Below are 26,692 nucleotides of genomic sequence, written 5' to 3' on the forward strand. Positions count from 1 at the left end.
TTATACCAAAAGGTGTAGTATGATTTGCAATGTATTTACCTACATGTTTTGCAGTTTGTCGTTAGGTGTTGAGCTGTAGGAAAGGTAAACAGAAAAGTTGTTTGAGATATTTAGAGAGTGTTTTGTATGAATGTATATGCATGTATTTAAAGGCGATATAGTATTTTGGTGTTTCATCTATGTGTATGAGAGTTATGTGTAGAATCACAAATTGTATGTTGAAAAAAGAGCAACTGATGTTACTACGTGTGATATAAAAATGGTGAATTTAATGAGTGTTCTGTTCTAGATGTGTAAGTAAGTTCTTTGCAAAGAATAAATTTTTTGTTTTTAGCATTGTTTTTTTACATTGTACTTACTTGCAATTGTGTATTCCGAGTAGAATTCAATATTTTTTCGTTGTTAAATTCATGCACTGTCAGATGGGTTATTTTGATGTAGCTCCCAAGTTCGATGGGAAAGTCCGCTGCGTCTCTCCACAGTGTTATTTTCACTGAGTCTGTTGCATCGTTGACTGTTATTGATTTTAGTTTTGTTTCTTGTCCTCCAATGAATACAGTTTTGGTTTCTTCCTCCTGTTAAATTTGATAAACAATCATTGTTATTGGTTCTTGCATAGATAGCATACACTTGTGCTGTATCTTTGTTTATTGTAGAGAACATGCGAATGAAAAGTTTGTTGATTGGTGTGGTGTATTAGTTGTGTAATAGTGTGTGCTACAGTGTGTATGTTAGAGAGTGTGCGTTAGAGACTTTTGTATGGAAGTATATATATGATATAATTTGTAGGAGAGTGCACATAAAAGAGTAGATGATGATATTTTGTATAGCTATCATTTTTACAAGTGTTTCAAATAAATAGTAAAAATACTTTACATATGTTTGAAACTGGAGGGACTGTTCCATGTAATTAACACTTTACAGTGCATTTAGTGTCCGACGTGTATTTTTACAGATTTTCATGTTTTTTTCGTAAATTATATTAGTTAAATATAATTTATATTGTAAAATGAGCGAGTAGAGTTGCTAGGATATTGTATGTGTTGTGCAGTAAGTATAGTGCTATTAGCAGCAATGTTGTGTATTCTATTTGAGTTTCTACATCGATTAGTCCTAAATATAGCCTTTAGATGTTATTTCTTTATAAAAAATTGTTGTATGCTTGTAGTAGATTGTACTACAGAGTATTGGCAAAGTTTATGTAGCAATGAATGAGATAGAGAGTGTTCGTTTTTAACTATATGTAACCTTGTGGTGTGTGTAAAAGGAGTAAGTAACAGCTATTACTTGAAATGTTTGTAGATAGCATGTGTGTTGTAGTGAGTGTTGTATATAGTTTATAGTAAAGTGTGCTGCTAATAGTGTGTGTTTTAAAGAGTTGGAGTTACTAAATGTGTTATAGAATGTATGGTATAGTCGTTTGAAGAGTGTTATTACAAAGTGTGTGTGGCAGATAGTGTTGCTGATAGTATGTAAGTTTACTGACTCCTACATGCAATAGTTAATAAGCACCTTTATTTTTTTATGATACGTACCTCAGATATTGTGCCTAATATGCTCATCAATGTCCGTAAATTAGCTTTCCTTATAGTTTTTATTGGAGAAACTGGGGGTGCAGGCGGCTGTAGCAAATATACTGCTTCTTGGGTTATTGTTTCCGGGATCGTTAATGGTGGCATTCTTGAAATCTTTGTTTGTTTCGTTAAGATGATGACATTGTTCTTGTTTATAAAATTCCGAATTATAATTCCATTCCCTTCTTTTGTTAGCTTGAAAAAATCATCATTGTAGCAAGTTCCTTTAATTGACCCACTTTCGTCAGCAAGAGCAATGTGGAATAAAATCTTATTTTCTTGCTTAGCGTTTTTGTAATGTGTTTTTGCAGAGCATTTGACTATGTTTGCTCGTATTGCTTTTTGATACGGTTTGCTTTCCTCGTGTTTGGTTTCCTTAATTTCTTGTATAGAAATCATCTGCAACGAGTCAAATAATGTAAGTAGACCTTCTGAATCTAGCATGTAAAGAAAGCAAATTCCTAAAGCAAAATAACATACCAATTGATAATTTCAGCTTATTAAATAGCTACCCATAATGCTTTGTGATCGCTATAGTAGGACTCTAGTATACCAAAGTGAGTTATCTCTTCATTAACATATATATGGTCTAAGGTTGAATTGTAGTCTGTTGTGTAGTTTTGTATTTTTTGGTGACATTGAAATTGGTTTTGCATGTATTCTAAAAGTAGTGTTGCATTATGTGATACTTGTGCTAAATCTATGTTGAAGTCGCCCATTATTATATATTTGTAGTTTGGGTAAAAGCTCAATACGCTAGTTAATACTTGAAAAAGTTTTTGTAGTTGTACATGTGGTGGTTTGTATATTATCACAAATAAGTAATCACAATTCTTTATAATTAAAGTAAAATGTAAAATGTCAATTTCGTGCTGTGTTTCATAAATTGGCAAAAGGCAAATATTTTTTTTGTAATAAATAGCAATCCCATGCTTGGTATTTTGATTATGGAATTTATCAAATAGCATCAGATGATAGTGGTCAATATATAATGAATGACTGTTCCCTTCCCTAGTTGTGTTTATTTCATTGAGACATATAATATCTGCCTTCATGATATTTGTGTCGGCTTGTATAGCTTTGTGATTTTTTTGTAGTGAACGTATGTTGTGTACAATAACATTAAAGTTTAGCAGATAATTACATAATTGTGGTACTGATATTTCTAATAGCATATCAGTCCTTAAGCGGGCCATTTCTTCATGAACCTTTGGGTGGACAACTATTTTGTCCTGCTGAAAGTTTTTAATATATATGTTTTCTAATGATTTTGCTCTGCTTGAAGCAACATAATTCAAATGATGTATTTTACTATTGTTAAAATGGATGTAAAGTGGTTCAATAGTTTCTCCTTGTGTTCTATGTATAGTACGTGCAGATGATTGGCGTAGTGGGAATTGCTTGCGTATTATTGTTATAAATTTTTGTGTAAATTGAAAATGTCTAGAGATAACATGAATTGGTGTCCAATGAGGTGAAATGTTACTGTGATATATATGCCTATTTTCCTGTCTTGTTAATTTGCCAACATTTTCTTTATCAAAAAGAATCCATATCACATTTGGAATGCTATTGATAGTTTCTACTAATTCAACTATACCTGTTGCACCATTTGTTAAGCCATCGTTAACATTGATATTGCATGTTAGATCGTATCGTAATTTTAATGCAATATGCAATATAAATGGCAGGCCCATGGTCTTAGTTGCATCTGCAGGTAATTGCATTAGTATTTTTTTTTTTACAATTTCGCTTAGGTCAGATGCAACTGTATCTATTGCGGTTGATGTGTATACAGGGTATTTTGTTATATGTTGTAACAAAACTTCATTATTAATATTATTAACCTCTTTGTTTGTTGCCATTATATAAGGGATGGTTTTGGTAATGTTTTGGGGTGGGTCTTGCTCGCGTGTTTGTATTTGTATAATATCGTCATTAGTTTGTTTTCCTTCTCTTAATCTATTTAGTAATTGAGCAAATGGTAAGTCGTTTAGCTGTCTCATAATTTTTGTTAATTCAAACAACTTAAAGTGTGTTTGCCATAAATTTGTACTTACTGGTCTGTATGAATGCCTAGAATTTTCAAATATGTATGTGTCAAATACTGGTTTTAACTGATAAAAATCTCCAATAGCTAATATGGATATTCCACCAAAAGGGAGTTTGGACATTTTAATTTCTTGTAACCTGTTATGTATAAAATTGAAAAGATTTGCCCCTACCATTGATATTTCATCAATTATTAGCAATTTAAGATGCAATAATTCATTTTGAAGTGCACTCCTGTTCTCATGAGTGAGTGGTTTATGAGATAGCGATTGCGAAACTGGTATTTTGAATGTACTATGTAGCGTTTTACCATGTATGTTATGTGCTGCTTTGCCTGTTGGAGCTGTAAGCAATACATAAATGTTATCAGGATTTTCCCCTGCTTTGGTATTGTAATAGCGTAGTAATGTTTGGTAAAGGGCTGTTATAAGGAAGCTTTTCCCTACTCCTGCACCACCTGTGCAAAACGTATAGCAAGGTGTTTCTTTGGTTTTTATCCAATGCAAGTGATGGTATATAAAGTTAAGTTGCTCATTTGTAAGATTTAGCATCAAACTGTGATATTGGTCATCTGGCATTATATTATTGGTTAAAAGTTCATCAGTACTTGTACTCCTAATGCCTAAATCAAATGACAAGTCATATAATAGTGGTTCATTTGTTTGAACTTCAGGACAAATGTTTTCGTCAGTTTCTATATCCATTGGAGGTATAAGTAATGCGTCCAATGTACAGTCTCCTTTGGCATTAGGTGTTAAAGGGGTATTATGCCTATTATACTTAGTATGATTAGCGTCAACTATATTTTGTAGTTCTAGGTATTTTTCATAATATGTTTCCTTATTACCAATAATTTGATTTTCTACTCTCCAGGGATAATAAAGCATTAGCAATTCTCTGTAATAATTTTCAGGGTCATTTTTTTTATTAAATCTGCAATATCGAATTATTTTTTGTTTTTGCCGCTTTGTATAATCTGTTTCAGCAGTTTCATTTGGTATATTAATTTCAAGTTCTTCCTCATCCGAGCTATAAAAGTTGTTTTCGGTGAGGAAATTATCATGGTCTGTTGCATTTTTCTGCTTTCTATTTTTAAGATTTCCATGATACATAGATGCATAGTCAGCCAATGTACACGTTTCCAAATCTGTAGGACGTTTGCTGTACTTTACTATTACATTATCATATTGTATTTGATTGGATGTATCAGGTAACAAATTTATAGTCTCAATGTCTTTTAATAAGTAGGTACGCTTTTCTGGAGGGCTTGTATTAATGAAAACATGCGATCTAGAACTTTTGCGTAAAGGAATTTGAAGTATAAGATAGGCTGCTTCTTGCGCGCTTATTTCTGTACAGTTTAGGAATTTGTTACCTATATGCTTAAGCTGCTCTTTTATGCTTGGATTGTGATAAACTTCTTTTGCTACTTGTGCAATCAACTTGCTCATTCCACGCTGTGATTTACTAATATATGATACTATATATACGGCACATGCATATGCATCTAAGATGTATTGTATATCAATGTTTGCTTGCCATGCTTGTAAAATTGTCGTATTGTAGTTATTAATAAAGCATTCAGCTGGTGTTCTTTTTAGGAAAATTGTATTTTTTTCTATAATGCAGCGTATACATATAACATATTGACTTAGATCTAGTTGCATTGTATCTAAAAACTGATCAAAGGAATAGTTTGAGAACTCTTGCGTGTTCATAGTTAGGTGGATTAGTTCGATTTTCTGTAAGAGCTCTTGATCAGTTTTGTCTAGTGGTAATGGTTCCAGTATAAAAGTTTCTGGCATTGGATATTTTGGGTACTGGTATTTGCATGTTCTTTTATGTTTAATACGACAATTTTTGGTATGTCCATGCTTTTGTAGTGGCAATAAAGGCTCGATATTTGTATCTTGTTGTTTTGCACAGGTTATATATTTATCTATAAAAGCTGTAACAGTAGTAACTTCTGAAGTTTCATACTGTGGAGCTCTTTCAATCCATATTATTGCATGTATATGTGGTGATCCTCTTTGTTGAAATTCTACTCTATAAAAGTAATCTATCACCTTGCCAATTGGATTACTTTTATGCAGTAATATACAATTAAAGAATTTTCTAACTTGAAAGTCAAAATGTCGGGCACAAGTAATGGGATTCCTCTGTATTAATTTGCATTTTTCCTCCCATGACATATTTTTGAATTCTTCTTCTGTACATTTTTTTTTTTCTCAGTGCGTAATAGTATGTTGATTAAATGATACCATTTAGTTTCTGCTGCTGATAATGTCAAAAAAAAATGTTGGTATCCCTAATTGTCTTATCATAGCAAATAAGTCTTTTTTGCATTGCTCCCAATATGGTGGTGAGCTACATATTGTTTTTAGTATGTTATATCCCTCATTAAATTGGAAAATGCTATCTAATTTTTGTTTGATGTCTTTTGCTGTAATAATGTTACCATTGTTAAAATATTTTCTAAGTGAGATGTATATTTTGCTCTGTATTTGCTTAATATGCAACTTTTTCAATTTGAAGAAAACATTTGTCATGGACTTTGCTACTCTTAAATCATAACTTCTTAATTCCCATTGACATATTGTACTGTAATGTTTTGGTACATGCCTTTCTTTGTTTGTTGGCCTTCGCTTTCCACAAAAAATAGTGGGGAAAGCTAAATATTCAGAATCTTTGTCTTCATATAGACCCCTTGGTGTGTTATATTCTGCAGGTGCTAAGTTAATAATGTTAATGCTTTCTGTAGTTATAGTTTCATTAGTTAGCATAGTATCTAAATTCCCAGCTGCAATGTTGTCTGATGAATCTGATGTATTGTTTGCATCAGAAGTGTCATTACAAGGTGGCATATTCTCTGGTGTATATTCCCAATCTTTATTAACAGTGACTCCATATTCTTGGAACATACTGCTAGTAGTTGCTAAATATAGAGCTGCACGCTTTACTTTGTTTGGCCTTACATTTTCGAAATGGGTATAGGATTTATAGCTTAATTTGCGTTTTAATTTTATTGGAATCGTCATGTTATCATTAATTTGTCTTGGTAAAACAGTAACAGTTGTCATAACATCGGCAGGGACGTTAACTACTGCACCTGAGAGAGATTTTTGGAAGCCTCGCGGCAGCGTTCTGATTTATAAAAAAGGTATTCTTGGCGATACTAATCTCTCTTCTAAATTATGCAAGTGTAATTCAGGTGGGATATCAGGAAATGTCATCCCATTATAGACAGAACATGGTGGTATTTTGTCCTTGGCAATATATGTGTAACATGTCCGGCATATATCTTCTGTTTGATATTGACTAATGTTACATTCTATGAATTTAGCCCTTTTTTTTTACTTGTGTGTTGTTTGCAAACTTTGTTTATGCCATAACTGATTGCAAATAGTGCAAGCATACTCTGGTCCATATTTAATTTGTGCATGGAAAGTACTAATTGTGGCATTTGTCAAAGATGTTATATTTGTGGCATTAAGTGTATTTTCTGTTTCTTGTGCATGCAATCTTTTTCTGTTACAGTTATTTGGTTGTACTTCTATTGCATTTGGTTCATTGTGAATCCCAGCATTATGTGTAAATGTGCTTGTTATTGCATTGGGATTGTTAATAGCTATGATAGATTCAATATGATTTGTGGTTGTGGAATTCTCTGTATGCATTTGCCTATCGCTGTTGAGTGTTTCTGTAAGTGTATTTCCTAGTTGTAACTCTATAGGTGTGATATCTATAGAGGCATGTAGAGTTACCTTAGTAGTATGGATATACATGTCTCTTATAGGTGTAACTTTTTTCTCTCTCTGTTTTCTTTGTGTTGCCTTAAGTGACAATTTGCTAATTTTGCGTACTGTAACTGGAGTGAAGTATAAAGTAAAGCTTAATGAATTTGGTACTTTGTTCTGGAGAGCCAACGTTCTGATGTAATCAATAACCTGCTCAGGTGATTTGATTTGTAAAGCAATAGAGGTCCCCTTAGCAGGAGGTATTAATTCCTCATTTTGGCTATTTGAATTAAATACAAAGTATGCATGAATAGTTTTGAATATTGAAATAGTATATGCATTAAAACAAATCAATATACCATTGTTAAAATGCATTGAAGTAAGGGTTCTCAAAAGCTTTGCATTTTGCATTTCTGTTTGCTTCTCCTCCATCGTTATGCTCTTTTTTTGCTCAATTGCATATATAATGCTATTGTGCTCTATGTAATTGGGTAAATATTGTGGCTGCATACAATTTTCTTCATTAAGAGACTGCATTTCAATATATAGTGCATTTCCAAGTCCCATAATAGATTGCAAGTCTTGACTATCCCAACTATGTGCGGGTTTACAGTAGTTATGTAGAATAGCAAATAGACTATTTTGTATAGATTGTGTACACCTTGATGGTAGTGTAAGATTTGTTTGTGTTTGCTGTTTGTCTGTACTATTTACGACATTTATATGTTGTTGTGTTTGTGGCCCAAAAGTTTGTTCTATGTTGTTCTTGATGTTAATATGCATTTTGGACAATATAGCATTGGTGTTACTTTTTGGGCTAAGTATTTTGTTACCCTGAGTGTTAGGTCTGTTTGTAGGATGGGAGCTTCCTATATATGCGGTATTATGCAAATCACTTGTTGAGCCTGTGATGTTTTGTGTATGTATGTTTTTTGTATCACAACTCGTGACTCTTGTGTGGTGTCTAAGTGTATTTCTAAGTATATTTGCGTATGTCGCAGTATTATGTGAGTTACTTGCATATTCTGTTGTATCTATGCTAGTGCAGGTAGGTAGCGTCAGTTGTGCAGTTGTTATAGGCACAATGCAATTTTTTGAGGGGGGAATATGCTGAGTAGTAGCTAATGATGCTGATGGCTGTTGTGTATGTCCAAGAGTACCTGCCTTTGATCTTTGGAGGCAATCTCTTTCATTTTCTATGCGAGTTCTTAATGTGTGTGTGAATAAATCTGTACATGCTTTAGTAGAATGCACATAAATATGCTTGTGTAATATGGCACTTGCATTTTTTTCTGCTATGAGCATTGCCTTAGGTAGTGAATCTTTTTTAATAGTATTTATATCTATTGGAGTTAATTCATATGGTAAGTAATTACTATTGGGTCGCTTTAGACTATATGCCAGATTTGTTATGTACTGTATAAGCCCTTCAAATGATATTTGTATGGTAATACATGTCCCATTTGGGTGAGGCATTCCTGTGCTGTCGCGGCTATGTGAGTCAAATACAAAGTATGAATTTTCACTGTGCATAATAGCTATAACATACATATCCATGCAAAGTAAAACACCGCAATGCAAATTGAGTGCAGCTCTCAATACTGTTTGCATATTTGGCGAAGATGGGTCAAACTGTTTCAGTATATCCCCATAAGAAGGTTGTTTAAGCTTAAGCGAATAGATAGTGTCATTGTGTTGGATATAATTTGGTAAATCATCAGGATGCATAAGCTGTTCTTGATTAATGGAATGCATATCTATATATAAAGCATCCCCTAAGTCCATAATGGCATGTAAATCTTCTACAGTCCATGTATTAGCAGGTTTGTAGCTATTGTGTATGATTGCGAATGTGCTGTTTGGCAAACATTGTTTGCCCCGTGAAGTAGGAGAAAATTTGTTATGCCCTTGATGATAAGCTGCCTGCAGTATTTCCATGATATTAATAGCGACACAAAAATATTGTTCAAATAAACTGCCGGTATTAAACTACCTATTATAGGTTTGTATTGTAGCGTTCTTTTGATGCTGTATTTTAGTGTTGTAAGTTTCTTGTATGGACTATATATCTGTATGCTTATATACAAGTATAATGCTAACTAGCATATATCAAAATTTATATACACCTAACTTTTCTGAGTAGTTACTATTTATTTGTATAGCTATACAAGTTTCATGCGACTTTCCTTGTGCTGCTAATAACAGTAAGTAATAAATAGATGCTGTTCAGCAAACTCATTTGTGTAAGATAGGTTAGATGTATACTGTATTAAATTTATGCTATATGAATAGGATTCTAAAATGAATAGAAGTGTTTTCTAAGCATGCATTTGGTGTGTGTTTCTATATGCTTGTAGTGTTTCCACGAATGTTGTGCTTTAAGCAAAGCTCAGTGTTTCTTAAATAGCCTGTGAATGATATTTACGGATTTGTAAGCACTAGACTTTCTCAACAGCTTATAGCTATCGCAAACAGAGGTTATGCATGCTGAAAACAATGAGTATGTTTCTTAAAAAATATATATATATTCTAATGATCCCTACTAATTTGTTTCCACCATAGGCTGGTGTATCAACAATAAATTAAGATACTTTCACCTTGATGTCTTGAAAAAGAATGCGCAACTTCTCACAGTTATCTATGGAAGAATAAAAACAAGTATTAATGTTGATTTAGCATAGTAATATACAGTAAGTTGTCAATAGTAACGAAAATAAGAAATTTTTGCATGGCTCATAAAGTTGGTAGATGTAATAGAGGAAAAACACAAGTAGAAATTGTATTCCAAAGAGTAATACAGATGTAATAATACGGAGATGGTTTGTAGTGTAAGGTTTCTGTCGAGTATGGTAGAAAAAGTGTTGTGAAATGTAGTATAGTGTAGACAATGTGTAGCCCTAAAAGTGTACATCGAGAATGTGTAGCAGAATGTGAAGAAAGAGTAGTAGAGTGTTTTTCTTAGAGTAAAAAATGTAAATAGTTCCATTAAAAAAGACAAACAGTACGGTACAAAAACAAAGCCAAGAAAAGTTGTCAGTGCTTCACGTAATTCATCCCATGGTAGTCTTCAGCACGGAATTATGCAACATATTGGCGCATGCGCTAAGGTACAGGGGCTAAGGCAGAGGCGCAAAGTAACACGTGTCATGCCACATGTGTGAAGTCACAGAATGTGTGTGCTGTAAAAAGTAGATGGAAGAGATTGTGAATGAGAATGTGTGCTAAAGAGTGTGTGGTACAGAAAGTGTAATAGAGAATGCATGGTGTAAAAAGCATTGTGGGCAGTGTGTGCTATTACAGTTGAAAACAGGGATAGGAAACTGAAAAACTTTGAGAAAAAGTTGACAGAGCCTCACGTAAGTAACACCATTGGAGTTTGCAGATTGGTTCTCACCTGCATGCTCACTTTGTCATCATCAGCTATTGTCAACCTAAAGGTTTAAAGTATGAAAAAGCAAGGAAAACAAAGAGGAGAGTAAAGAAGAGGCAGTGTGTCATACGTCAAGGAGTAGCGAGAGGAGTAAGAGTAATGTATGTACTGTACAATTTTAAAGGATAGTAGTGAGGATAAAGACAGTAGAGATGTAAGCATTAGCTCTGGTGTTGTATTCCAAAGAGTAATACAGATGTAATAATACGGAGATGGTTTGCAGTGTAAGGTTTCTGTTGAGTATGGTAGAAAAAGTGTTGTGAAATGTAGTATAGTGTAGACAATGTGTAGCCCAAAAAGTGTACATCGAGAATGTGTAACAGAATGTGAAGAAAAGAGTAGTAGAGTGTTTTTCTTAGAGTAAAAAAATTTAAATAGTTCCATTTAAAAAGACAAACAGTACGGTACAAAAACAAAGCCAAGAAAAGTTGTCAGTGCTTCACGTAATTCACCCCATGGTAGTCTGCAGCACGGAATTATGCAACATATTGGCGCATGCGCTAAGGTACAGGGGCTATGGCAGAGGCGCTAAGTAACACGTGTCATGCCACATGTGTGAAGTCACAGAATGTGTGTGCTGTAAAGAGTAGATGGAAGAGATGGTGAATGAGAATGTGTGCTAAAGAGTGTGTGGTACAGAAAGTGTAATAGAGAATGCATGGTGTAAAAAGCATTGTGGGCAGTGTGTGCTATTACAGTTGAAAACAGGGATAGGAAACTGAAAAACTTTTAGAAAAAGTTGACAGAGCCTCACGTAAGTAACACCATTGGAGTTTGCAGATTGGTTCTCACCTGCATGCTCACTTTCTCATCATCAGCTATTGTCAACTTAAAGGTTTAAAGTATGAAAAAGCAAGGAAAACAAAGAGGAGAGTAAAGAAGAGGCAGTGTGTCATACGTCAAGGAGTAGCGAGAGGAGTAAGAGTAATGTATGTACTGTACAATTTTAAAGGATAGTAGTGAGGATAAAGACAGTAGAGATGTAAGCATTAGCTCTGGTGCATGTTGAGAAGATGTACATAAAAATGTGTGCAACAGGTAGTATGGTAAAGATTATGTATAATCCTAGTGCATGAGAGTGTGTGTGGCAGAGAGCATTTAAGAAGTGCATGCAACAGAGTGTGTGCAATAGAGCGCGTGCAATAGAGCGCATGCATGCAACAGAGCGCATGGCAAAGAGTGTTTGTAGAGAAGTAAAGTATTTTACTGCTGGAAACATTGACATAGGCAAAGTCCAAATTCCCTGGTAGTGTTGAGTGTTTTATGAAAGTAACATTATTGTGGTTAGCAGAATACTTATTGCTTGTATGTTCACTTCTTCCTTATTTTTTTTTGGCAGCATATAGCCTGAAAGTATTTCAAAATAAGGATCAAAAACAGGCGAGTGTAACGACCAACAGTAGCAGAAATGCAAGCATTAAATAGGATATATGTGGCGGAGGAGTATCTAAAAAAGTGAACGTTAGAGTGTATGCTGTAAAATATTGCATGTTAAAGAGTGCATGCTAAAGATTGCATGGTAAATAGTGCAAAGTAAAGAGCGTTTGTAGAGAACTAAACTATATTGCTATCTAATAAATTCAACAGCTTTAACATAAAAATTCCCAGCGCCTCATGTTATTAACACCATTGGAGTTTTCCGCTTGTTTTACATGTGCATGCTTACTTCCCCGTCACCAGCTAATGCCAAATGTGGTTTTATATGCTCTTTTTCACTATGTCACACAGGCATTTATACACATCCACACATACACACTGCTTCTTTCAATTGTCAATTTGAGTACTCCATGCAAACTTTCCATTTTGCTCAGTTCTTTCAAAGCAATGATACATTTGATTGTGCACAGCTATCTATGTATAGCTTTTTTTTGGCCCGACTCTTTTCTCTCTCCTTTTCCATAGCAAGCTGTTGTAGAAGAAGTTTGTTTCCCCAAACATGCCCTACGCTCTTGAAATTCAGGTGTGTTTTTTGTGCTACTTTTCTATTTTGGGCAGCCTGACCTATCTTTGCCGGTGTGCGTGTATCTTGTTTTGTAGCTTTGCCCTTTTCAGGCATATGTTTATGCCTGAGATGCAAATTCTCCCAGAATCAGTATGGCAAGCAATGTTCTATTTTTTTTCTGTTTTGTTGTTTGTTTGCTTTTTATCTAACTTTTTGTTTCTCGAGCTTAAGCAGTCTGGGACATTCCGGTGCAGCAGCGTGCAGGGAGTGCTTCCCTCGGTAAGTATGGTGCTGTTTGTGGGACTTAGGTAAGGCATCTTGTAAGTAACTGTTTCTTTTTCTGATTCGTTACAGGTCTTCAGCAGTGAGGTTCGTTCCGGTGCAGCGGCATGCAGGGAGCCTTTTCCTTGCTAAGTATGGTATTGTTTGCGGGCCTTAGGTAAGGCATATTGAACGTTTTGTAACTAACTGTGTTTCTTTGTTTGTTTACAGGACTTCAGCGTTCTGGGGTGCTCCGGTGGAGATGCCTACATGAAGTGCTTTCCCTAAATGTATGGTGCTGTTTGGGCTACGCATCTAGTAAAAAAAGCTAGCATTAGCTACGATTTTTAAGGGGTGTGCTAAAAATGGTGTGTAGTAAAGTACGTGTATTGAGAGTACGCGGGGAAGAGGGCGCGTGGAAAGAGGGCGCGTGGAAAGAGGGCGCGTGGAAAGAGGGCGCGTGGAAAGAGGGCGCGTGGAAAGAGGGCGCGTGGAAAGAGGGCGTGCGGAAAGAGGGCGCGCGGAAAGAGGGCGCGCGGAAAGAGGGCGCGCGGAAAGAGGGCGCGCGGAAAGAGGGCATGCAGAAAGAGGGCGCGCGGAAAGAGGGCGCGCGGAAAGAGGGCGCGCGGAAAGAGGGCGCACGGAAAGAGGGCACGTGGAAAGAGGGCGCATGGAAAGAGGGCGTGTGGAAAGAGGGCGCGTGGAAAGAGGGCGCGTGGAAAGAGGACACGTGGAAAGAGGTCGCGTGGAAAGAGGGTGCGGGGAAAGAGGGCGCGGGGAAAGAGGCCGCGGGGAAAGAGGGCGCGGGGAAAGAGGGCGCGGGGAAAGAGGGGGCGGGGAAGAGGGGGCGGGGAAGAGGGTGCGGAGAAGAGGGTGCATAAAGAAATAGTCTATTAATGGTGAAAACACTGAGCTATCTAAAGGAAAAACTTCCCCAAAAAGTTGACAGTGCCTTACATAAGTAACATGATTGCATTGTGCAGATTGGTTGTCATGTGCATGCTCACTTTCTCATCATTAGTTATTGCCAACAAATAGGCTGAAAGTGTCAAAAATGTAGGGGAAAATAAAGTGAGAATAAAGAAGAGACAGTATGTAGTATACATGGAGTAGAAAGAGCAGTAAGAGTAGTGTGTGTAGTGTTTGCCTGATAGTAAAGAATAGGAGGATAATAAAGGTAGTAGAGTTGTAAGCATTAGCTAGGGTGCATGTAGAGGAGATGTGTATTACAATTTGCACAGTAGGTAGTATGTTAAAGTGCATGCCAAAAGACAGCGTGTAGGAAAGTGTGTTGCATATAGCGTGTGGCAGAGAGGCTGTGGTAAAGAACTGGTAGTACAGAGAGTGCCATAGAGGCTGTAAATATAGTGCGTGCTACAGAGTATATGCACCATGCTGTCATATGCGCTAAGTTACACGCGCTAAGTTACCTGCGCTAAGTCACACTTGCTAAGCCACATGTGTTAAGTTACACAATGAGAGTACTGTAGAGAGTGGATAAAAGAGTGTGAATGAGAATGTGTGCTAAAGAGTGTGTGTTGTGGAGTGTGTTTTGGAGAATGCATGGTGTAAAATGCATGGTGGGGTGTGTGCGCAATTTCTGTTGAAAACAGGGTTAGGAAAAGGAAATAATTGCAGAAAAAGTTGACAGAGCCTCGCGTAAGTAACACCATTGGAGTTTGCACATTGGTTCTCACCTGCATGCTCCCTTTCTCATCATCAGCTATTGTCAACGTTTAGGTTTAAAGTATGAAAAAGAAACGAAAACAAAGAGGAAAATAAAGAAGGGGCAGTGTGTCTTTTACGTTAAGGAGTAGCGAGAGGAGTAAGAGTAATGTATGTAGTGTACAATTGTAAAGGATAGTGTTGAGGATAAAGGTCAGTAGTGATGTAAGCATTAGCTGTGGTGCATGTTGAGGAGATGTACTTAAAAATGTGTGCAACAGGTAGTATGGTAAAGAGTATGTAAAAGCATAGTGCATGATAGAGCGTGTGGCAGAGAGCATTTAAGAAGTGCATGCAACAGAGTGCGTGCAACAGAGTGCGTGCAATAGAGCACGTGCAACAGTGTGCGTGCAAAAGAGTGTTTGTAGAGGAGTAAAGTATATTACTGCTGGAAAAATTGACATAGGCAAAGTCCAAATCCCCTGGTAGTGGCGAGTGTTTAATGTAAGTAACACTATTGAGGTTTGCAAAATACTTTACTTGTATGTTCACTTCTTCATTCTTAAAATTCGGCAGCATATAGCTTGAAAGTTCCACAAAATAAGGATTAAAAAGAGGCGCGTCTAACGACCAACAGTAGTGTAAATGTAGGCATTAAGTATGATGTAGAGGAGGTGTCTCTAAAAAAGTGCGCTTTAAAGTGTATTCTGTAAAATATAGCATGTTAAAGAGTGCATGTTAAAGATTGTATGGTAAACAGTGCAAACGCAAGAGTGTTTGTAGAGAACTAAACTATATTGCTATCTAATAAATTCCACTGCTCTAACGTAAAAGTTGCCAGCGCCTCATGTTAATAACACCATTCGAGTTTTGCACGTGCATGCTTACTTCCCCATCAACAGCTAATGCCAAATGTGGTTTATATTCACTTTTTCACGATGTCACACAGGCATTTACACAAACCTACACATACACACTGCTTCATCCAATCGTGAATTTGAGTACTCCATGCAAACTTTCCATTTTGCTCAGTTCTTTAAAAGCAATAATACATTATTTGATTGTGCTTTTTTTGGCCCAACTCTTTTCTCTCCCCTTTTCCATAGCAAGCTTTTGTTGAGGAAGTTTCCCCCAACCTGCCCCACGCTGTTGAGAATCATGGTTGTCTTTTTTTGCAACTTTTCTCTTTTGGGCAGCCAGACCCATATTTGCTGGTGGGCATGTTTCTTCTATTTTATCTTTGCCCTTTTCTGGCTTATGTTTATGGCTGTGAGGCAAAATCTTCCAGAAGCAGTATGGCAAGCAATGCTCTATGTTTTTTTGCTGTTTTGTTGTTTGCTTGCTTTTTATCTAACTTTTTGTTTCTCGAGCTTAAGTGGTCTGGGTCATTCCGGTGCAGCGGCGTGCAGGGAGTGCTTTCCTCGGTAAGTATGGTGCTGTTTGTGGGACTTAAGTAAGGCATATTGTGAGTAGCTCATTTTTTTTTTCTGTTTCGTTACAGGTCTTCAGCAGTGAGGTTCGTTCCGGTGCAGCGGCATGCAAGGAGCCTTTTCCTTGCTAAGTATGGAGTTGTTTGCGGGACTTAGGTAAGGCATATTGTATGTTTTGTAACTAACTGTTTCTTTGTTTGTTTACACGGCTTCATCGTTCTGGGGTGCTCCGGTGGAGATGCCTACATGGAGTGCTTTCCCCAAATGTATGGTGCTGTTTGGGCTATGCATCTAGTAAAAAAACCTATCATTAGCTACGATGTTTAAGAGGTGTGCTAAAAATGGTGTGCAGTAAAGTACGTGTATTGAGAGTACGTGTATTGAGAGGGCGCGGGGAAGAGGGCGCGGAAAAGAGGGCGCGGGGAAGAGGGCGCGGGGAAGAGGGCGCGGGGAAGAGGGCGCGGGGAAGAGGGCGCGGGGAAGAGGGCACGGGGAAGAGGGCGCGGGGAAGAGGGCGCGGGAAAGAGTGCGCGGGAAAGAGTGCGCATAAATAAATAGTCTATTAATGGTGAAAACACTGAGCTAGCTAAAGAAAATAGTTACCCACAAAGTTGACAGTGCCTTACATAAGTAACACTATTGCATTGTGCAGATTGGTTGTCACGTGCATGCTCACTTTCTGTTTATTAGTTATGTTCAACAAATAGGCTGTAAGTGTCAAAAAAGAAGGGGAAAAAAAGTGAGAATAAAGAAGAGACAGTATGTAGTATACATGAAGGAGTAGTTTTGAGCAGTAAAAGTAGTGTGTGTAGTGTTTGACTGATAGTAAAGGATAGGAGGATAATAAAGGTAGTAGTTGTAAGCATTAGCTATGCTGCATGTAGAGGAGATGTGTATTACAATGTGTACAGTAGGTAGTATGTTAAAGCGCATGCCCAAAGATAGCATGTAGGAAAGTGTGTGGCATACAGTGTGTGGCAGAGAGCCTGTGGTAAAGAGCTGGTAGTACAGAGAGTGCGATAGAGGCTGTAACTAAAGTGCGTGCTACAGAGTATATGCACCATGCTGTCATATGCGCTAAGTTACATGTGCTAAGTTACCTGCGCTAAGTCACATGCGCTAAGCCACATGTGGTAAGTTACACAATGAGAGTACTGTAGAGAGTGGATAAAAGAGTGTGAATGAGAATGTGTGCTAAAGAGTGTGTGGTGCGAAGTGTGTTTTTGAGAATGCACGGTGCCAAATGCATGGTGTGGAGTGTGAGCAATTACTGTTGAAAACAGGGATAGGAAAATGAAAAAATTTCAGAAAAAGTTGACAGAGTCTCACGTAAGTAACACCATTGGAGTTTGCAGTTTGGTTCTCACCTGCATGCTCACTTTGTCATCATCAGGTATTGTCAACTTATAGTTTGAAAGTATGAAAAAGTAAGGGAAACAAAGAGGATATTTCAAAAGAGGCAGTGTGTAGTATATATAAAGGAGTTGCGAGAGGAGTAATTAATGTAGTATACAAATAATAAAGGATAGTAGTGAAGATAAAGGCAGTAGAGATGTAAACATTAGCTGTGGTGCATGTTGAGGGGATGTACATAAAAATGTGTACAAGTAGTATGGTAAAGATTAAGTAAAATGAGAGTGCGTGAGAGCATGTAACAGAATGCGCACAACAGAGCATGCGCAACAGTGCGTGCAACAGAGCACATGCAACACAATCTCACACGCGCTAAGTTACACGTGCTAATTAACACAAGCAGAGTGTATGTAGAGATTGAATGGAAGGGAGCATCAAGGAGAAAGTGGTCAAAAGAGTGCATGTTATAGAATGTGTAACAGAGAACGCATGGTGTAAAGTGGATGAGGAGGAGGAGGAGTGTGTGTGAAAGACTATAGTTAAGCCAGTAATGAAGAGTGTTGCGCAGAAGGAGCATATATATGCACTATGCAACTAACTGACAACGCAGCACCTAATTGCCAACCAGTGCATGACATTTCTAAACTCTAATCTATATGTTCGGAATGAAAAAATCCATTTAATTGCAAAGCGTGATTTCCCAAAATCAATTGCACAGTAATATCTGCATTACTGCGGTTAATACATACATGAAGGGCAATGTTTGTACAGCAAACACTGAAATTAAGGCAACATTGAGGAGCAATGAAATTTTTTAGAAAAGGGTACCTAATCCTGCAAGCGTAAGCTGTGAAACCCCTCCCACCCCCTCCAAAAGGGTAACAAACACCACATAACCAAATGCCACTGCTAGTATAAGGTTAACCCCCCCCCTCTTTTGCCCCCCTCATCACACACTTGTTTCAGTTTGTTAAAGTAGCATAGCAGCCTCACAGAGCTAACTAAGGTAAATACGCGTTTTAGATGTAACCTATACGTAAACAATGTGCCTTGAAAGCATATGCAATGAAGGCCAAAAGGCAGATGGTAAATGTATTGAAAGGCAAAGCATGGCGAATAGAAATAAAGGCAAATCTATTGAATGCGCGCACCATAATGGCACTTTTAGGCAAAAAGTGAGATACAAAAGTAGACATGCATAACAAAACATTTACCAAAAAAGTTTTGCTTCCTGAAACACATTTTGTCAACAAAAGTAAAACAGTTGTAACATATGTAACGATCCGCAAGTGCCTGAAAATGCAAATGCTGCAAAATTTGTATATTAGCATATAATTGTAGATGGCTGGCAACCGTAGCACGTTTGTAATGTAAGCGATGCTAAAGTATATTATGCAGAGAGTGCTTTACAATGAGTGCACTGTAGAGAGTGGATAAAAGAGTGTGTGCATGAGAATGTGTGCTAAAGAGTGTGTGGTGTGGAGTGTTTTGGAGAATGCATGGTGGTGGAGAGTGTCCGTTATTACTGTTGAAAACAGGGATAGAAAAGGAAAAAATAACAGAAAAAGTTGACCAAGCCTCACGTAAGTAACACCATTGGAGTTTGCAGATTGGTTCTCACCTGCATGCTCACTTTCTCATCATAAGCTATTGTCAACTTATAGGTCGAACGTATGAGAAAAGCAAGGGAAACAAAGAGGAGTATAAAGAAGAGGCAGAGTGTAGTATACATAAAGGAGTAGCAACAGGAGCAAGAGTAATGTATGCAGTGTACAAATAATAAAGGATAGTAGTGAAGATAAAGGCATTAGAGATGTAAATTTGCTGTGGTGCATGTTGAGGGGATGTATATAAAAATGTGTACAAAAAGTAGTATGCTAAAGAGTATGTGAAATAATAGTGCATGAGAGCGTGTGACACAGTGCGTGCAACAAAGCGCGTGCAACAGACCGTGTGCAACAGAGCGCGTGCAACAGAGCGCGTGCAACAGAGCGCGTGCAACAGAGCGCGTGCAACAGAGCCCGTGCAACAGAGCCCGTGCAACAGAGCGCGTGCAACAGAGCGTCACACGCGCTAAGTTACACGCGCTAAGTTACATGCGCTACGTTACACGCGCTAAGTTACACGCGCTAAGTTACACGCGCTAAGTTACCCGCGCTAAGTTACACGCACTAAGTCACACAATGAGTGTGCTGTAGAGAGTGGATAGAGGAGAGTGAATTCGAATGTGCGCTAAAGACTGTGTGGTGTTGAGTGTGTTTTGGAGAATGCATGATGTGAAATGCATGGTGGCGAGTGTGCGCTATTACTGCTGAAAATAGGAATAGCAAAAGGTAAAACTTGTACAAAAAGTTGACAGAGCCTCACGTCAGTAACACCATTTGAGTTAGCAGATTGGTTCTCACCTGCATGCTCACTTTCTTATCATTAGCTATTGTCAACTTATAGTTGTAAATTATGAAAAAGCATGGAAAACAAAGAGAAGATTAAAGAAGATACAGTGTGTAATATACATAAAGGAGTAGCGAGAGGAGTAATTTATGTAGTATACAAATATTAAAGGTTAGTATTGAAGATAAAGGCAGTAGAGATGTAAGCATTAGCTGTGGTTCATGTTGAGGAGATGTACATAAAAATGTGTGCAACAGGTAGTATGGTAAAGAGTATGTAAAATCAGTGCATGAGAGAACATGTGATGGAGCACGTGAGAAAGTGGTCAAAATAGTGCATGTTATAGAATGTGTAACAGAGAACGCATGGTGTAAAGTGGATGAGGAGGAGGAGGAGTGTGTGTGAAAGACTATAGTTAAGCCAGTAATGAAGAGTGTTGCGCAGAAGGAGCATATATATGCACTATGCAAATAACTGACAACGCAGCACTTAATTGCCAACCAGTGCATAACATTTCTAAACTCTAAACTATATGTTCTGAATGTAAAAATCCATTTTATTGCAAAGTGTGATTTCCCAAAATCAATTGCACAGTAATATCTGCATTACTGCGGTTAATACATACATCAAGGGCAATGTTTGTACAGCAAACACTGAAATTAAGTCAACATTAAGGAGCAATGAAAATTTTTAGAAAAGGGTACCTAATCCTGCAAGCGTAAGCTGTGAAACCCCTCCCACCCCCTCCAAAAGGGTAACAAATACCACATAACCAAATGCCACTGCTAGTATAAGGTTACCCCCCCCCTTTTGCCCCCCTCATCACACACTTGTTTAAGTTTGTTAAAGTAGCATAGCAGCCTCACAGAGCTAACGAAGGTAAATACGCGTTTTAGATGTAACCTATACGTAAACAATCTGCCTTGAAAGCATATGCAATGAAGGCCAAAAGGCAGATGGTAAATGTATTGAAAGGCAAAGCATGGTGAATAGAAATAAAGGCAAATCTATGGAATGCGCGCACCATAATGGCACTTTTAGGCAAAAACTGAGATACAAAAGTAGACATGCATAACAAAACATTTACCCAAAAAGTTTTGCTTCCTGAAACACATTTTGTCAACAAAAGTAAAACAGTTGTAACATATGTAACGATCCGCAAGTGCCTGAAAATGCAAATGTTGCAAAATTTGTATATTAGCATATCATTGTAGATGGCTGGCAACCGTAGCACGTTTGTAATGCAAGCGATGCTAAAGTATATTATGCAGAGAGTGCTTTACAATGAGTGTACTGTAGAGAGTGAATAAAAGAGTGTGTGCATGAGAATGTGTGCTAAAGAGTGTGTGGTGTGGAGTGTTTTTGAGAATGCATGGTGTAAAATGCATGGTGGAGAGTGTCCGTTATTACTGTTGAAAACAGGGATAGGAAAAGGAAAAAATAACAGAAAAAGTTGACCGAGCCTCACGTAAGTAACACCATTGGAGTTTGCAGATTGGTTCTCACCTGCATGCTCACTTTCTCATCATAAGCTATTGTCAACTTATAGGTCGAACGTATGAGAAAAGCAAGGGAAACAAAGAGGAGTATAAAGAAGAGGCAGAGTGTGGTATACATAAAGGAGTAGCGACAGGAGCAAGAGTAATGTATGCAGTGTACAAATAATAAAGGATAGTAGTGAAGATAAAGGCATTAGAGATGTCAATTTGCTGTGGTGCATGTTGAGGGGATGTATATAAAAATGTGTACAAAAAGTAGTATGCTAAAGAGTATGTGAAATGATAGTGCATGAGAGCGTGTGGCACAGTGCGTGCAACAAAGCGCGCGCAACAGACCGTGTGCAACAGAGCGCGTGCAACAGAGCGCGTGCAACAGAGCGCGTGCAACAGAGCACGTGCAACAGAGCGCATGCAACAGAGCGTCACACGCGCTAAGTTACACGCGCTAAGTTACATGTGCTAAGTTACACGCGCTAAGTTACACGCGCTAAGTTACACGCGCTAAGTTACCCGCGCTAAGTTACCCGCGCTAAGTTACACGCACTAAGTCACACAATGAGTGTGCTGTAGAGAGTGGATAGAAGAGAGTGAATTTGAATGTGCCCTAAAGACTGTGTGGTGTTGAGTGTGTTTTGGAGAATGCATGATGTGAAATGCATGGTGGCGAGTGTGCGCTATTACGGCTGAAAATAGGAATAGCAAAAGGTAAAACTTGTACAAAAAGTTGACATAGCCTCACGTCAGTAACACCATTTGAGTTAGCAAATTGGTTCTCACCTGCATGCTCACTTTCTCATCATTAGCTATTGTTAACTTATAGTTGTAAATTATGAAAAAGCATGGAAAACAAAGAGAAGATAAAAGAAGATACAGTGTGTAATATACATAAAGGAGTAGCGAGAGGAGTAATTTATGTAGTATACAAATATTAAAGGTTAGTATTGAAGATAAAGGCAGTAGAGATGTAAGCATTAGCTGTGGTTCATGTTGAGGAGATGTACATAAAAATGTGTGCAACAGGTAGTATGGTAAAGAGTATGTAAAATCAGTGCATGAGAGAACATGTGACAGAGCACGTGCAACAGAGGGCATGCAACATAATCTCGACACGTGCTAAGTTATGTGCGCCAAGGCACACGCGCGAAGTCACACAAGCAGTGTGTATGTAGAGAGTGAATGGAAAGGGGCATTAAGGAGAAAGTGGGCATAAGAGTGCATGTTATAGAATGTGTAACAGAGAACGCATGGTGTAAACTGGATGAGGAGTGTGTGTGAAAGACTATCGTTAAGCCGGTAATAAAAAGTGTTGCGCAGTAGGAGCATATATATGCAGTATACCAAAAACTGCCAATGCAGGACTTAATCGCCAAGCAGTGCATGACATTTTTAAGCTATAAACCATATATTCTGAATGAAAAAATGCATTTTTTTCCAACGCGTGATTCCCCAAAAACAATTGCACAGTAATATCTGCATTACTGCGGGTAATACATACATCAAGGCCAATGTTTGTACAGCAAACACTAAAATTAAGTAACCTTCGAGGAGCGATGAAATAATTTAGAAAAGGATCCCTCGTCCCGCCAGCGTACGTTGTGAAACCCCTCCCACCCCCTCCAAACGTCTAACAAATATCACATGATAAAAGGTCACTGCTAGTATAAGGTTACCCCCCCCTTTTTGGCCCCCTCATCATACACTTGTTTCAGTTTGTTAAATTAGCATAAAAGCCTTGGAGATTTAAGTAAGGTAAAGACGCGTTTTAGACGGTACCTATACGTAAACAATGCACCTTGAAAGCATATGCAAAGAATCCCAACCGGAAGATGGTAAATGTATTTAAATGTCAAGCAAAACGAATAGAAATAAAGCCAAATCTATAGAATGCGCGCACCATAACTGCAATCATAGGGCAAAAGTCAGATCCAAAAGGAGGCATGCACACCAAAACATTTCACATAAATATTTCGCATCACGAAACACATTTTGCCAACAAAAGTAAAACAGTCGTAAGACATGTAACGAACAGTATCAAGCGCATTAATATTCCACGGGTGCGAAATTTGTATACTAGCATATATTTTTAGATGACTGGCAACAGTCGCAAATTTGCAATGCAATCGATGTTAAAGTATCTTATGCATAGAGTGTTTGAGTGAGGATGAAATAAACGGGAAACTAAAGCAAAACGTTACCGTAATAAGGCTAGCATTAGTGGTGCAAGCAAAAAGAGCAAGTCATTGTACTGCGTGTGCATTCGTTAAAGTAGGACTAATATGTTTTGCAAGCTGTTCGGTTATAAGATAAAAAAAATAAAAATGATGGCATCTAAACGTAACGCTTGCAAATCAAAGGCAGCAAGATACCCAACGATGGCGAAGCGGTACCGTAATGTATACAGAAATACCGGCGAAAGCCAAAAACATCCAGGTTATGTGCTGCCTATGTGTGTCCCTTCTAAATTCTGCCCAATCTACGCTCGCCAAATATTTTATTGCAAACTTGACAAAAAAGCGCGGCTCGGAATTTTAAATGCATTCAGATACGAAGCGCACTGTGGTAACTACAAAGCGCCTAACATGTTTCCAAAGGTTGAGATCGCAAAACCACTGCACTTGTCATTAGCCAAACACCACAGAAAACGTTAGTGAGTTCATTGTATAAACGGAAATACAATAGAAGCTGCTTACCTTATAGCAATAGAGATCGTTTTGCTCGTACCGGATGACCCACGAAATGTCTAGAATGTCTGCTCTTCCAGTTTAGGTCAAGGAAAAGAGAAATAAAAGGGAGTTAATGCAAATGTCTTCTGAAATGTAACCATCTATTAGAAAGGCAAATGCATTGTAATTTGTATTTTAAGTAATAATTTTACAATTTCGGACACCAGAGCAAGTCTGCAATGCAATCCAGGGGAAAGTTTGTAATGCAGTGTGCGCCTCACTAAGTATGCAATACACGCGTACCGTAATGTGTATAGTAAGAGTGGTAAACACCCAAAAACTGCAAGATAATGTGGTGTGCGTGCGTGCTCCTTATAAATCGTGTTAAATCTGTCCTAGCAAGTGATTTCTTTTTAAAAGATTGTAATCGCGGCTTCGAAACTTAAAGTCAGCAAGATACCAAACGATGGCGAGCCGGTACCGTAATGTATATATTAATCGCGGCGAAAGGTAAAATATTAATGTAATGTGGTGTGTGTGCGTGTCCCTTCTAAATTCTGCCTAACCTATGCTAGCAAATATTTTCATTGCAGCTTTTAAATAAAAGTGCGGCTTTGAAAATTGAAAGCTATAAAGATACTCAGTGGACTTTGCTAACAAATAAAGCGCATAACATGTTTGCAAAGGTTAACATTGGAAATCAACTGTACTTGTCATTAGCAAACCACGATAGAAAACGTTTGTTGAGTTTATTCTAAAAAGGGCAATACAATTGAAGTTGCTTACCTTTTTGCAATAGAGATAGTATAGTTCGTACCGGATGACCCACGAAATGTCTAGAATGGCTGCGGTTCCAGTTCAGGTGGAGGAAAAGAGAAATGAAGTGTATTTAATTTAAATGATCTCAAAAATGTAACCATCGATTCGAAAGCAAAAGGCATTCTAAGTTGTATTTTAACTAATAAATGTACGATCCCTGACAACAATAGCAAGTCTGAAATGTAAACCATGGGAAAGTCTATTATGCAGAGAGCGCTTCACTAAGTATGCAATACACGGGAAACAATAGCAAATCTGTACCGTAATGTATTTATTAATAGCGGCGAACACAAAAAGCATGCAAGGTAATGTGGTGTGTGTGCGCATGGTCCTCATAAAAAGTGTTTTTCTTTTTAAATGTAAGTAATCGGGGCATTGGCAATTAAAGGCAGCAAGATACCAAACGATGGCGAAGCGGTCCCGTAATGTATATAGTAATCCCGGTAAAAGCATAAACATTAAGGTTATATGGGGTGCGTGCCCCTTCTTAATCCTGCCCAATATATGTTAGTCAATTTCCCCGTTGCATATAGTAAATAAAAGCGCGGTTTTGAAAATTTTAAGGCATCAAGATACTGAGCGGCGTTTGCTAACAATAAAAGTGCCTAACATGTTTGCTAAGGTTAACATTGTAAAACACCTGTACTTTACATTAGCAAAACACGATAGAAAACGTTCACTACGTTTATTTACAAAACGGCAATACAAATAAAGTGGCTTACCTTTTCGCAATAGAGATAGATTAGCTCGTACTGGATGACCTGGAACCAAGCACTGTTTTCGAATGGCTGCTCTTCGAGTTTAAGTACAGTCAAACCGGAGGAAAGGGGAGTTACTTTAAATGAATAACAATAGAGAAGTAACACTTATTTACGAACAGCACGCGTGTGAAATCTTGTTGTCTAGCCGTATGCTAATGTTTGGGTGGTGGTCTTCCTTGGATGAAAGGAATGTCTGCTTGAGAGTGTGTGCTATCGTTAGCGAGGAGGTGTGAATTCCTGGCGAATTGAATGTGAAAGCATGCATGAGACAGATAGCGATGCAGCAAAAGGGAACGCGGCTCCAACCTGTCTGACCGCGTTCAAAGTTTTTATCAAAGAGAATTTACCGCAAATGCGCTGTAAAGCTAAAACCTCCTTTACGAATACAAAACATTCTAAATACAGGCAAATTACGAAAATAAGTAAACAGACTTACCTTTAGATGCCTTACCTTAGACCCGCCAAAAGATTAATACCTACAGAGTAAAGCTCCTAAAGCACGATGCTGCCCGGGATAGTCAGGCCCGCGGAAGTCCCTGTAAAACCCCCCCAAAAAATGTCTAAGTGAAATACGAATCAGACAAGATGTCTTATTAAAGATCCTAAAACACCAGCATACATACCGGCTGAAGTAATCTTTGCATGCCGCTTCCCAAGGACGGATCGGACCGGGGAATCCCTGTGAAAAAAAAAGTAAAAATACAAGCGTTAGATAAAGGACAGACAAGATGCTTTACTACAGAGGCGGCAAACGCATTATACATACCCATGGAAAGCAGTGCAAGCACGTTGGTTCCCGGGAAAGGGCCAGAGAGGGGCATACCTGCAAAATAAACCGAAAGTAATTTATTCCAATAACAACATGAGGTAATGCCTACAATAGGTGAACAAACTTCAAGTGACCCGTTTATAACTGCGTAGCACCTACCATGCGATGTGCAAAAGACTGTCACTCTCCCCCAATAGCAGATTCTGTTAAAAAACGTACCCTTCTGATAACTCCCAAGCATAACAATCAAAGTAAACGCAATTTTACATTGAACATATTACGTTTCAAATAATTCAACTTAGCTGTCTGTAGCTGCGTCCGCCTACCGTGAGATCTAGAAAAGAGT

General features: G+C 37.9%; 1 long non-coding RNA gene across 1 annotated transcript; it reads right to left on the reverse strand.

Moving 5' to 3' along the window:
- Positions 1-1,563: 1,563 nt before the first annotated feature.
- Positions 1,564-25,037, reverse strand: LOC146799068 (uncharacterized). Its single transcript, XR_014969232.1, has 4 exons — positions 24,784-25,037; positions 24,025-24,083; positions 9,961-10,001; positions 1,564-1,973 (listed from the first exon to the last, which is right to left on the reverse strand). It is a non-coding gene; the product is annotated as an uncharacterized LOC146799068 (long non-coding RNA).
- Between the last annotated feature and the right edge of the window lie 1,655 nt (positions 25,038-26,692).

This window comes from Triturus cristatus, chromosome 9 (assembly GCF_964204655.1).
Source record: "Triturus cristatus chromosome 9, aTriCri1.1, whole genome shotgun sequence".
In the NCBI taxonomy this organism is placed as follows: Eukaryota; Metazoa; Chordata; class Amphibia; order Caudata; family Salamandridae; genus Triturus; species Triturus cristatus.